Here is a 13,253-nt window from a genome sequence, read left to right as displayed (position 1 = left end):
TATTTCACAATATTGAAACAGAGAAGTCATTGCCAAATTCCTTTTATGAAGCTGAAGTTACTCTGATACCAAAACCACACAAAGACACAACCAAGAAAGAGAACTACAGGCCAATCTCACTCATGAACATCGATGCAAAAATACTCAATAAAATACTGGCAAACCGAATCCAAGAACACATCAGAAAAATTATCCATTATGATCAAGTAGGCTTCATCCCAGAGATGCAGGGCTGGTTCAACATACGAAAATCTATCAATGTAATCCATCATATAAATAAACTGAAAGAAAAAAACCATATGATCATTTCATTAGATGCTGAAAAAGCATTTGACAAAATTCAACATCCCTTTATGATAAAGGTCTTAGAGAGATTAGGAATACAAGGGTCGTTCCTAACTATAATAAAAGCTATTTATAGCAAGCCGTCAGCTAACATCAAATTAAATGGAGAGAAACTCAAAGCTATTCCACTAAAATCAGGAACACGACAAGGTTGTCCACTCTCTCCATACCTCTTTAATATAGTGCTTGAAATTCTAGCAATAGCAATAAGACAACATAAGGGGATCAAAGGGATTCAAATCGGAAAGGAAGAAGTTAAACTTTCATTATTTGCAGATGATATGATAGTGTACATAAGCGACCCCAAAAATTCCAGCAAAGAACTCCTTCAGCTGATAAACACCTTTAGTAGCGTTGCAGGATACAAGATCAATTCCAAAAAATCAGTTGCCCTCCTATACACAAAGGATAAGGAAGCAGAGATGGAAATCAGAGAAGCATCACCCTTCACGATAGCCACAAATAGCATAAAATATCTTGGGGTAACCCTAACCAAGGAAGTAAAGGATCTATTTGACAAGAACTTTAAGTCAATGAAGAAAGAAATTGAGGAGGATACCAGAAAATGGAAGGATCTCCCTTGCTCTTGGATAGGGAGGGTCAACATAGTAAAAATGGCAATTCTACCAAGGGCAATTTATAGATTCAATGCAATCCCCATCAAAATCCCATCAAAATTCTTCACAGATCTTGAGAGGACAATAATCAACTTTATATGGAGAAACAAAAAACCCAGGATAGCCAAAACAATCTTATATAATAAAGGATCGTCTGGAGGCATTACCATCCCTGACCTCAAACTCTATTACAGAGCCTCAGTATTGAAAACAGTTTGGTATTGGCATAAAAACAGAGAAGTCGACCAATGGAACCGAGTAGAAGACCCTGATTTTAACCCACAAACTTATGAACACCTAATTTTTGATAAAGGAGCTAAAAGTATTCAATGGAAAAAAGAGAGCATCTTCAACAAATGGTGCTGGCAGAACTGGTTGTCAACGTGTAGAAGAATGAAAATAGATCCATATCTATCACCATGCACAAAACTCAAGTCCAAATGGATTAAAGACCTCAATATTAGTCTGAACACACTGAACCTGATAGAAGAAAAAGTTGGAAGTACTCTACAACATATGGGTACAGGAGATCACTTCCTACGTTTATCCCCAGCAGCACAGACATTAAGGGCAACATTGAATAAATGGGACCTCCTGAAACTGAGTAGCTTCTGTAAAGCAAAGGACACTGTCACTATGACAAAAAGGCAACCCACTGACTGGGAGAAGATCTTCACCAACCCTGCAACAGACAAAGGTCTGATCACCAAAATATATAAAGAACTCAAGAAACTAAACTTTAAAATGCTAATGAACCCAATAAAAAAATGGGGCACTGATCTGAACAGAGAATTCTCAACAGAAGAAATTCAAATGGCCAAAAGACACCTAAGGTCATGCTCAACCTCCTTAGCGATAAGGGAAATGCAAATTAAAACAACTTTGAGATACCATCTTACACCTGTCAGAATGGCTAAAATCAAGAACACCAATGATAGCCTTTGCTGGAGAGGTTGTGGAGAAAGAGGCACACTCATTCATTGCTGGTGGGAATGCAAACTCGTGCAACCACTTTGGAAATCAGTGTGGCGATTTCTCAGGAAATTTGGGATCAACCTACCCCAAGATCCAGTAATACCACTATTGGGAATATACCCAAGAGATGCCACATCAAATGACAAAAGTATCTGTTCAACTATGTTCATAGCAGCATTGTTTGTAATAGCCAAAACCTGGAAACAACCTAGATGCCCTTCAATGGAGGAATGGATGAAGAAAGTGTGGAATATATACATATTAGAGTACTACTCAGCAGTAAAAAACAATGACTTCTCGAATTTTGCGTGCAAATGGATGGAAATAGAAAACACTATCCTGAGTGAGGTATCCCAGACTCAAAAAGAGGAACATGGGATGTACTCACTCATAATCGGTTTCTAGCCATAAAATAAAAGACATTAAGCATATAATGTGTGATCCTATAGAAGCTAAATAAGAAAGTGAACCCAAAGAAAATCATATAGTCATCCGCATGGAGAGGGGGAAGTAGACAAGATTCCAGGGCAAAAACTGGGAACTTGCGGGTGAGGTGGCATGGGGCAAAGGGGAAATGGGATGAGAAATATGAGAAGGGGAGGATGGGAGGAGCTCGGAGGATTGGGATGGTTGGGATATAGGAAGGATGGATACGGGAGCAGCGAAGTATATATCCTATCTAAGGGAGCCATCTTAGGGTTGGCAAGAGACTTGACTCTTGAGGGGTTCGCAGGTGTCCAGGAATATGTCCCCAGCTGGTACCTTGGGCAACTAAGGAGAGGGAACCTGAAATGACCCTATCCTATACTGATGAATATCTTGCATATCACCTTAGAACCTTCATCTGGCGATGGATCGAGGTAGAGACAGAGTCTCAATTTGGAGCAACGGTCTGAGCTCTTAAGGTCCAAATGAGGAGCAGAAGGAGGGAGAACATGAGCAAAAAATCAGGACCACGAGGGATGCACCCACCCACTGTGACAGTGGAACTGATTTATTGGGAGCCCACCAAGGCCAGCTGGTCTGGGACTGAATAAGCATGGGTTGATTCCGGACTCTCTGAGCATGGCGGTCAATGAAGACTGATGAGAAGCCAAGGACAATGGCACTAGGTTTCGATCCTAATACATGAACTGGCTTTGTGGGAGCTTAGCCTGTTTGGACGCTCACCTTTCTGGACGTAGATAGAAGGACCTTGGTCTTCCCGCAGGGCAGGGAATTTGGACTGCTCTTCAGTAACGAGAGGGAGGGGGAATGGAGTGGGGGGAGGAGAAGAGGAGTGGGGATAGGGGGAGGGAAGTGGGGGGAGGGCAATATTTGGGAGGAGGGGAGGGAAATGGGAAATGGGGAGCAGGTGGAAATTTTAATTAAAAAAGAATAAAAATAAATAAATAAGTAAAAAAAAATTACTTCACACAAAAAAAAAACTAAGACTTCTTATCAGAATATAAAGAATCTTTAAACAACTGTGCAGCAAATGAGGATAATGACCTCCAAATGTTAAAAAAAGTATAAGTGTCTTGATCAGAGATAGAAATGTATAATGAAATATGATAATATATCCTAAAATTGTATCAATATACAAAATGTCTTAAACAGAATTAGAAACATGCATGCATATTATCTTACAAAATAACATTACATTGGTGTACAAATATTGTAAATAGAAATAGAATCATATTCACTATAACAAATATAATTTGAATTTTTATCAATATACAAGAATCTATACCAATGTAAATTGTCTATAAATAGCAGCTTACAAGTATTCACTCTATTAATCACTATTATTATTATTATTATTGTGAATAAGCTCAAACTAATCTACCTATTATTTCATTCAATTTCTTCTTTTTTGTTAGATCCATGAACCTACAAAATTTTCACCCCAACCCCTAACCCTTTACCAGCTATAATCAACCCCTAATTGATATCCCTAACCCCGAGGACAAACGTTGTTGGGAGAAGGGCCATTATCTTCTAAAATTACTTCTAGCTATCATGGGACAATGTTCTTTCTATGGGATCCTGTAGAACTAAAATAATGGTTAAGTTCCAAGATTATTGTCTGGTATAATTGCAAATACTCTCTGAGTAGTCAGTAGAGTTTTTATAAAGTTCCTATTTGGAGTTCTGGCCAGAATGTTAGAGGAAGGTGCACCATTACAGCCAAGCAAGTTGGAATCATCTTGAGCAGCTGGTACCCAAATTATATCTTAAAGTTGCACTATCAACATCATGACATCATATCAACCAAGAGGAGTCACTGTTATGAGGCCCCATCTTCTTCCTGGAAACTTAAAATATTATTGCAGAAAAATCTATTATTCATTGTGGAAAACTTAAACATTATTCATATAGACATGTATTCAGTAAAAGATATGATGTAGACAAGTAAAATATTTTCTAAATTCTTTCTTCTTTATGTCCATACCAGATGGCTCCTGACATGAGACAGAAACTCTGAATTTTTCTTTTAACAATGTACTTGGATTTAAGAAAGATATCCATTGTCCAACTGCAAAGCCTGCTTTGATTTTTAAGTGAGTCTATAATTCTACTGGGTAGTATATATATGACAATAAAACTTTACCCTGTAGATGACCTGTCCTCATATGTCATATTCTTCTTTGCTTAGTGATCCTTTCGGGATAGTTATTTTTTTCCTCTTTAGGTATTCAAATGTCCAGGGTCTCTTAACTTTTTGAAGATAAATATTTTCCTTCAAAGACAAGAGTGGACCCCGCCCAAACCTTTTGAGTTTTTTTAACCACCTGTATGATTGTCACCTCTGTGGATGAGATGTCATTTCTCTCTCTCAAGAGGTTTCTCTTTTTCAAATTGAATCTTTATTAATTTTGATGGTATCTATAGCTTTTCTTCTTCTGTAAAAACAAGAGCAAAACCCCTTCCCCAACATAGCACATCTCCTGGTTTCCATTCTGAGGTCAAAACATCCTTGAAATACACTGGATGATTTAATTCAGAAGTTTTGTTCTATTATCCAGTATTTCTCTGCTCCCATTGTTCATTTTTCATTAGCATTAAGAAAATTTAAGGTTAATAAAACATTATGAAATCTATTGCTGGGGGTATTTTCCTCTGCCTTCTCTATTACTGAAAGGATGGCCTCTTATAGTTATTGATTTGAAAGATTGTTTCTTCACTATACCTTTACAAGAAAAGAAAAGAGAAAAATTTGCCTTCACAGTGCCTACTTATAATAATTCTCAGCCTACTAGGAGATATCAATGGACTGTCCTTTCACAAGGAATGCTCAATAGCCATCATTTTGCTAATGGAGAAGGCAAAGAAATTCCAGATAGTACAGGGCCCATAGTTTGAATTACCTTGTTGACAGTGCTTAGATTTGTCACAATTCTCCATTTACTAGATTTGTTTTTTAACAACAAATACAGGGGAATTCCAAGGGCTGGTAGATTCTTCAATATGGTGAGCATCTAGTTGTTTCTATGTCAGCTGTTCTGAAACCTGCAGTTTCTCTTCTGTTAAAGGCCATTGTTTAATGTATATTGGTTTCTCAGTAAACCATTTTAAAGGTAGGGCCATTGGTACCTCTAAGGGTTTTCTAATTTCTTTGTGTTCTTGTATAGCCTGAATGGTTGGTGACCTTTGTATATAGTACTTTGTAATATACTTCCCAGAAACATGAGTTTCTGGAACTGCAGGAATGTTAATCTGGGTATTCTATTCATGACCCCATAAGTTCACTGTGATATTAGCCATATATGCTCTCAATCTTTCTCTCTGTCCTTCTAGTCCTATGCATTCAACCCACCTTGTGCTTTGTTTTACTTGAGATACAGTTCCAATTCCTAGGAATTGAACATATGCCCCTTGTACAGGCCAATTTGGATGCCAAAATTCTGGAGTAATGATTGTCACATCTGCACCTGTGTGCAGTAATTCATCAATTTCCATGTTACTTATATGTACTCTTAGCTTTGGTCTTTGATCATTTATAGAAGTCTGCCAAAATAAATATGCTTCCTATTTCCTACTGGAGTGTTTGATTTATCCTCCATGTCTATTACAACATTCAGAAACAGTATGGTTTTTACAGTAGGCACTGGATTTTTTAATTTTCCTGGTGAGACATGTTCTCCACAGTAACTGGGAATGATTAGATCACATTTGATATAGGGGCCTGTGAGAAGACCCCCACAAGGAGTTTCCCAATGGTATCAGGTGGCCTTGTATGTCTTTTGTTGATCTACATTCATTTGTTCAATGTCAGCCTTTACCATATCTCCTACATATTCCAGAAGATTGAGACCAACTATATTTGCCATTCACAGAGAAGATTTGTTTCTAGGAACTCCTTGCCTTCAATCCCTTCTCAGATGTCCTATATACCTGAATTAAAATATTTGGCATTTTAGTGTCTCCTCATAGCATTGGAAATTCGTACTTCTACTCAAGCCTCAGTACTATAATAAATAGTCTCAACATACATTGTATGTATAATCCATTCATCCATTGGGCTGATCTGACCTTTAAATGCCCAAGTATCTTTTTGCATTCTAAGTTGACATTCTCAAAAGCTGGAGATTCAATATGCCTTCATCTAGCTTCTGGATCTGCTACTCCTACTTGTATAACCTTAGTTAGTCTGTGTAAAAATTCACTAAAGTTTTCTCTCTGGCCCTGTTTAATCCTTGTATATGATTCAACTCTTTTTCCTAGTCTTGGAATTTTGTTCCAAGCATTTAAGACTGTTGTGTGGCATAGGGACAAGGCGAGTTCATCATATAGAGGATGGTGCTGTGGGTCTGAATAATAGCCTTTACCAAGAATTTGATCTTGAGAAGCCTCAAATCCTTTTGCTTTTCCCTGTTCTAAAATTTTTGCATGTTCTTACTAGTAGTATTTCCATAAAAGCTGTGGTCTGTCTTCAAAGACTGTTGAAATTAATTGAAGCCAACTGTGTGTGGTAGGCTTATTCCTTGAAGCCCACATTTTTCACCAGTTCCCTAACAAATGGTGAATGCAAACCATAAGATAATAATGCTTAATTTCCTTTAGATCACTCATATCTATGGGTTGATATTTATATTCTTTGAATACTTTAGGGTATTTAGTACCAGATGGCTTCTCAGAGGATATTATCAGACAAGAAGCTAAAACTCTGGGTAAGTCATCCTGGACTTTGGCATTTACTGGAAGGCTATATCCTGTCTTTGTAACTTCTTTTCCATGATTATCAGTTCCAATGATTTCAATTGTTTCAAATTTTTGACCACTGCCTTTTGTGCAGTTTGAATCTCCTGTCCTATGTCCAGTTCTAGTCCCTTCGTTGATTCATTTAGCTTCTGGTCCTTATTCTGCACATATAATCCCAAGGTATGAAGTTTGTCCAGTAAAGATAACATATCATCCCTGGACGTTATTTGGATGGTGTACAAATTGCCTTCCTGGAGAGATATCCTTTCCATTAACCTATCATAACTTCTTAACAAATTCTGACTGTTAAATTCAACAGTATGACTTCTTTCAGAAAAATTTTCAGCACCCTTTTACATGGATTGAATTTTGTCTGTAAAATTAATGTTATCCTTTTGAATGTTATTAATTTTTTCACCAAGTTGTTCATTCTTAGTCTATAAAAACTGTATCATTTCTCAAAGTTTCTCATTCTTGGCTCTGTTATCAAACCATTTTCTTAAGGATATAATATGAAAAATAAGGCTAATTCCCAAAATCAAATAAATGGATGTATAAAATAAATCACATAAGCCACGCATAATATCATTCATGGTGTAAGCAAAATGGTTATTAAATTCCTGAATGGTAATATTGTTAGTCATCATTTAACTTTCAAATTTATTAATTCTCTTACCTCCTTTAGAAAATTTCAGTAAACAGATGTAATAATCTTTTTCGTTTTTATTTTTTTAATATTTATTTATTATGTATGCAATATTCTGTCTGTGTGTATGCCTACACGCCAGAAGAGGGCACCAGACCCCATTACAGATGGTTGTAAGTCACCATGGGGTTGGTGGGAATGGAACTCAGGACCTTTGAAAGAGCAGGCAATGCTATTAACCTCTGAGCCATCTCTCCAGCCCCTAGATGTAATAATCTTTATTGTCCATTAGGTGCCATGGTTGCAGCTGTGTGGTAGAGATACATGAGCAGCTGTGAACAGTTCCATTTTGGTTTCATGCTTGTTGCCTACTTAGATACTGACAAATATGCTTTGTTTAACAAATTAAGAATGGTTATTAGGAACAATTAAAGCAATTATGTACACGGAGAGAGTTTTTTGGTGGCCAGAATAAGGAAGACACCCAAAGCTTTCTATCAAAACGGTGGACTGTGATAGGGAAAGTTGATGTCCTAGGCAGTGGCAGGTGGGCCAACTGTTCCCAGACTGGTGAACTGGAAGTGCATGGACTCATTGTTAAGTGGGGTGCCAGATGATGGGGAATGTGTCAGATGAGGGGAAATGCAAATAAGGGAATCCCACCCTAGGTCTGAATAGGGTATAATAAGTGGTTCTCTATTAAAGGGGAACCTAAGGCCATATAAAGCCTGTTCCAGCCTCTCAAAGGCCATTATATGAATGATGTTCCCCATCAAATTTGGGTTAATTGTCAAGTCCTTGGAGAGGTAGCTGTATCATTTTTTTGTCCTATGTTTAACGGGAAAGTGCAGGGCTTGTCTCAAGTCCTGGCTAGCGTAGTCTATGAGGTTGGATCATCTCATCTAGCCACTTTTAATTTGTTCTGAGAAGTTTGTAGTCCAAAACTGCCTTATTAAGTGGTGCTATCAGCTGAATTGTATAATATGAATCAGGTAAAATTGGTGTTGTGGGGCCCCATCTTCTTCCTGGAGACTATAGAGATTTCTTTAGGAAAATTTATTGTTCACTGTGGAAAACTTAAATGTTATTCATGTCAAAATGGAAAGTTTGAATTTCAATACTTATGTATTCAAAGAAAGGTAACATAAAGACAAAAATAGGTATGGGCAAAAGTAGAATTTTTGAAAGCATAGTTTTGATATTTTTAGTCCCTAGATTTTTGTCTTTCTTCTGTCCATTACCAGGTGGCTCTCCTGATATGAGACAGAAACTCTGAATTTTTCTATTAATAACGTGCTTGGAATTAAAGGATCAGAGCCACAGTCCTGCTCCAAAGTCAGACTTTGATTTTTAAGTGAGTCAGTACTACCATTATATTGATCAGTAAGGAGATATGTATGTTTAGGTGTAGTGATAGGAGCAGTGGGCTGCTCCTGACACCCAGCTGCCTGGCTAGCATATGCCCAGAAATAATTACACAGAAACTGTATTCTTTTAAACACTGCCTGGCCCATTAGTTCTAGCCTCTTATCGGCTAAATCTCACATCTTGATTAACCCATTTCTAATAATCTGTGTAGCACCACAAGGTGGTGGCGCACCAGAAAGATTCTAGCCTACATCCATCTCGAGTCAAAGAATCATGGCATCGCCCTCACTGCCTTCTACCTCCCAGCATTCTCTTCTGTCTTCCCTGCCTACCTATGTTCTGACCTATCAGGTTTTCTTTATTAATTAACCAATGAAACAACAGATAAATAGAAGACCCACCTACATCATTTAGGTAGTGAGATTTTACCCTGCAGAGGACATTGGTATCAGTCAGATTATTCTTTGATTGGTGATTCTTTCTGAATAAATGTCTAAGGTCTTTTATCTTCTTGAAGATGGGTATTTTCTACTTTCCTGCGAAGACAAGAACAGAACCCTTGTGAGGTTTCCTTACCACTTGTAGGGTTGTCACCTCTGTGGATGAGCTGTCATTTCTCTTTATCAAAAGGTTTCTCCTTTTCAAACTGAATCTTGTTTAATTTTAATGCTATCCCTATCTTTTCTTCTCCTATGGAAACAAAGTGAAACCCCTTTCTCAATGTATCACATCTCCTGGTTTCCATTTTGAGGTTAACATATCTTTGAAGTATACCAGCTGATTTAATTCAGAAGTTTTTCCTATTGTTCAATGTCTCTCTGCAGCTGTTGTTCCTTTCTCATTAGCATTAATAAAATTCAAGGTTAATAAGGCATTACAAAATCTATTTCTGGGGGATATTTATCATCCCTTTTTGTTTATTTAATATATTCTTTATAGTTCAATTTGATCTTTCTATAACTGTCTGACCTGTAGGATTGTTTGGTGCACCTATAATATGTTTTATATTATAATAAACAAAACACTGCTTTATTTTCTTAGAGATTTATGCTGAAGCATTGTCTGTCTTTATTTGTGCATGAATACCATTATGGCCATAACTTCTAGTAAATGTGTGATTATTGAATCAGCCTTTTCTGAACTCAAGGCAGTATTCCATTGAAAACTGAATAAGTATCAATGGTGTGGTGTACATACTTTAATTTTCCAAATTCTGCAAAATAGAGTGTGCCCATCTATCAGATTTTATTCCTTTGAATACCCTTTGGGTTATTTCCTGTAGGTATAGGTGTTAGGTTATATAAAGAACAAGTAGGACATCTCCCTACAATTTCCTTGGCTTGTTGCCATGTGATGAAAAAGCCTGCTATTGACATGATTTTTTAAATGAAATTCTGAGGCCTTTAGCACATTTATAATCAACAATTGATCAATTTTTATATTACCTTGTGCTAGAGAACCTCCAGTCCAGTATGTTATGTATATGGGCTGATGCCTGTTCCTGATTATATATTGAATCTACATAAATAATAAAGTCAATTCTGTATCACCTTGTATAAACTGAGCAGTTTTAATATGCAAAATGACTCTTTCTGCATTTTGTGAACCAGTGACTATCTTGAACGTTTCTTTAAAATCCCTTAGTACCATGCAAATAGCATATAATTCTGACTTTTGGACAGAATCGTAAGAGCTTTGTCTCACTTAAATTTTCTGATGTAACATGCCTTTCCTGATTTATTTATATCTGTATAGAATGTAGGGGCTCCAGTTATTGATGTATCCCTTAAAATGTGAGGAAGGATCCAATTAGTTCTCTATAAGTCAAATTCTCTTAGTTGTTATTAATCTCTTCCCCAAAAAATTATTGCAAGCTTTTTGTACCGGTTTACTTTCTTCCCACAATTTGTTAATTTCATCATTAGTGAATGATGCTACAATTTCTACTGGGTCTATTTTTGAGAATTGATGAAGTCTCTATTTTCCTTTTGTAATTAACTCAGAGACCTTTTCCATATAAGTTTTAAATTTTCCACTCAGTTTATATGGTATAAATATCTATTCTAAAATAATATCTTCCCTATGCATTAAAATTACTGTAGGGGAATGTTTGGAGGTTAATACGACCAGAATGCAGTTAAGATTTGGATTCATATGATCCACATGTGTTCTGTACTTTCTCTTCAATCAAATAAAATTTTTTTTCTGGCTTCAGATGATAATTTCTTGAGACTATTTAAGTCCTTGTCACCATTTAAGGCTTTGTTTAAATTAATCAGCTCATCAGGTTTTATCCTAATAGTGGGCTATAGATTGGAGATGTCTCCTAGCAATCTTTGTAAGTCATTAAGAGCCTGCAATCAATCTTTCCTCATTTGTGCTTTTTGTGGTCTAATTTTTTTGCAAACCTATTTTATAGCCTAAATAATTAATAGAATCCGTTCTTTCTATTTTTTTAGGAGCAATTTATAATCCCCAAGAAGACAAAATTTTCTTTACTTCTTCAAACATTCTTTATTTTTTATTTTTTTTATTTATTTATTACATATACAACATTCTGCCATGATGTATGCCCGCACGCCAGAGGAGGGCGCCAGATCTTTTTAAAGGATCTACATTAGAATCAGATAGTAAAATGTTATTCATGTAATGGTAAACTATAGATTCAGGAAATTGTTTATACATCATTTCCAATGGCTGACTTACAAAATATCAACACAAGGTGAGGCTATTTAATATTTCCTGTGGGATAATCTTCCATTGATATCTCTCAGCAGGTTAAGAATTATTGTAAGTAGGCACTGGGAATACAAATTTTTCCCTGTCTTTTTTTAAGAATAAAGGTATAGTGAAGAAACAATCTTTTAAATCAATAATTTATAAGAGGCCATCCTTTAGGCAACAGGGAAGGTAAAGCAACTTCAGATTGTTGAATTGGCTGAATTACTTTATAACAGCACTTAGATCTGTTGCCATTCTCCATTTTTCAGATTTCTTTTTAATAACAAATACAGGAGAATTTCAAAGGCTGGTTGATTCGTCAATATGCTGAGCATCTAGTTGCTCCTGTACCAGTTTTCCTAAAGCCTGTAGTTTCTCTATCATTAAGGGCCATTGATTAACCAATACAGGTTTGTTTGTCAATCATTTTAAAGGTAGGGCCATTGCCAGTTGTTTTTCTGTTTCTTTGCACAGCCTGACTGTTTTTTTATAGCACCTTATAATATCCTTCCTATGTTTTCATTTGTCTCTTTGCAACCAATCCTCAGTCCCTGCTCTCTGATCTTTACCAGCCACTAGGCTGTTTTCATATACACAGAATTTCACAGTGTATAATACTGTTTGTCTAACTTCTTTCACTGATAAGAATACTTTTGAGATTTGTTCATGTTGTTACTTGTATCCACTCATTTCAATGCTCAGCAGTATGTATATATATATATTCTCACCCAGATATATCACTATCAATTTACTTGTTCTTTAGTTGGAGCTATTTGAATAGTGTTGAAACTCAGGAAGGTATTAGAGATTGGTAGCTTCTTTGTGGTGGCAATACTGCTGTGTACATTTGTCAACTCATATCATTTGTTCAGTTCAAATGGTGAATTTAAATGTAGACTAGATAATAATGAAATAAACAGAAACATAACACAAATTCTATAGTATACATCTTTATGGTGTTAAAAATAACTAAGGTCTGGTATTTGAATAAAATGAAAAAAACAAGGCATCAAATTTAATCTAATGTCTTCCATGTGTTAAAAATTGTATTTAGTATACCTGAGTGTCCATGTGGTCCAGAATAGGTTTTAAAGCAGTAATACGTTTTTTAAAAAGGAATTAAAACACATGTTGACACCTTGATGTACTATGGAAGCCTGTTCTTGTGTTTTACTTGCAGGTATTCATCTTTTCTTGTAGCTGTAGCAGTTCACAGTTGGGTTGCTGATTATGCTGCTCCATGAGGAGAGCATTGAGACCTGTTTATTCTCACATTTGTCACTATAGCATCCTTGGGCAATGAGGGTGGAGAACGTGGTCATTCTCTAGGACAGTGGTTCTCAAATTGTGGGTCATGACCCCTTTGATAAATCTCTATCTCCAAAAACATTTATATT

The sequence above is a fragment of the Chionomys nivalis genome, chromosome 21, assembly GCF_950005125.1.
Source record: "Chionomys nivalis chromosome 21, mChiNiv1.1, whole genome shotgun sequence".
In the NCBI taxonomy this organism is placed as follows: domain Eukaryota; kingdom Metazoa; phylum Chordata; class Mammalia; order Rodentia; family Cricetidae; genus Chionomys; species Chionomys nivalis.
The sequence above is the reverse complement of the archived record's forward strand: the minus strand, read 5'-3'. Positions refer to the sequence as shown.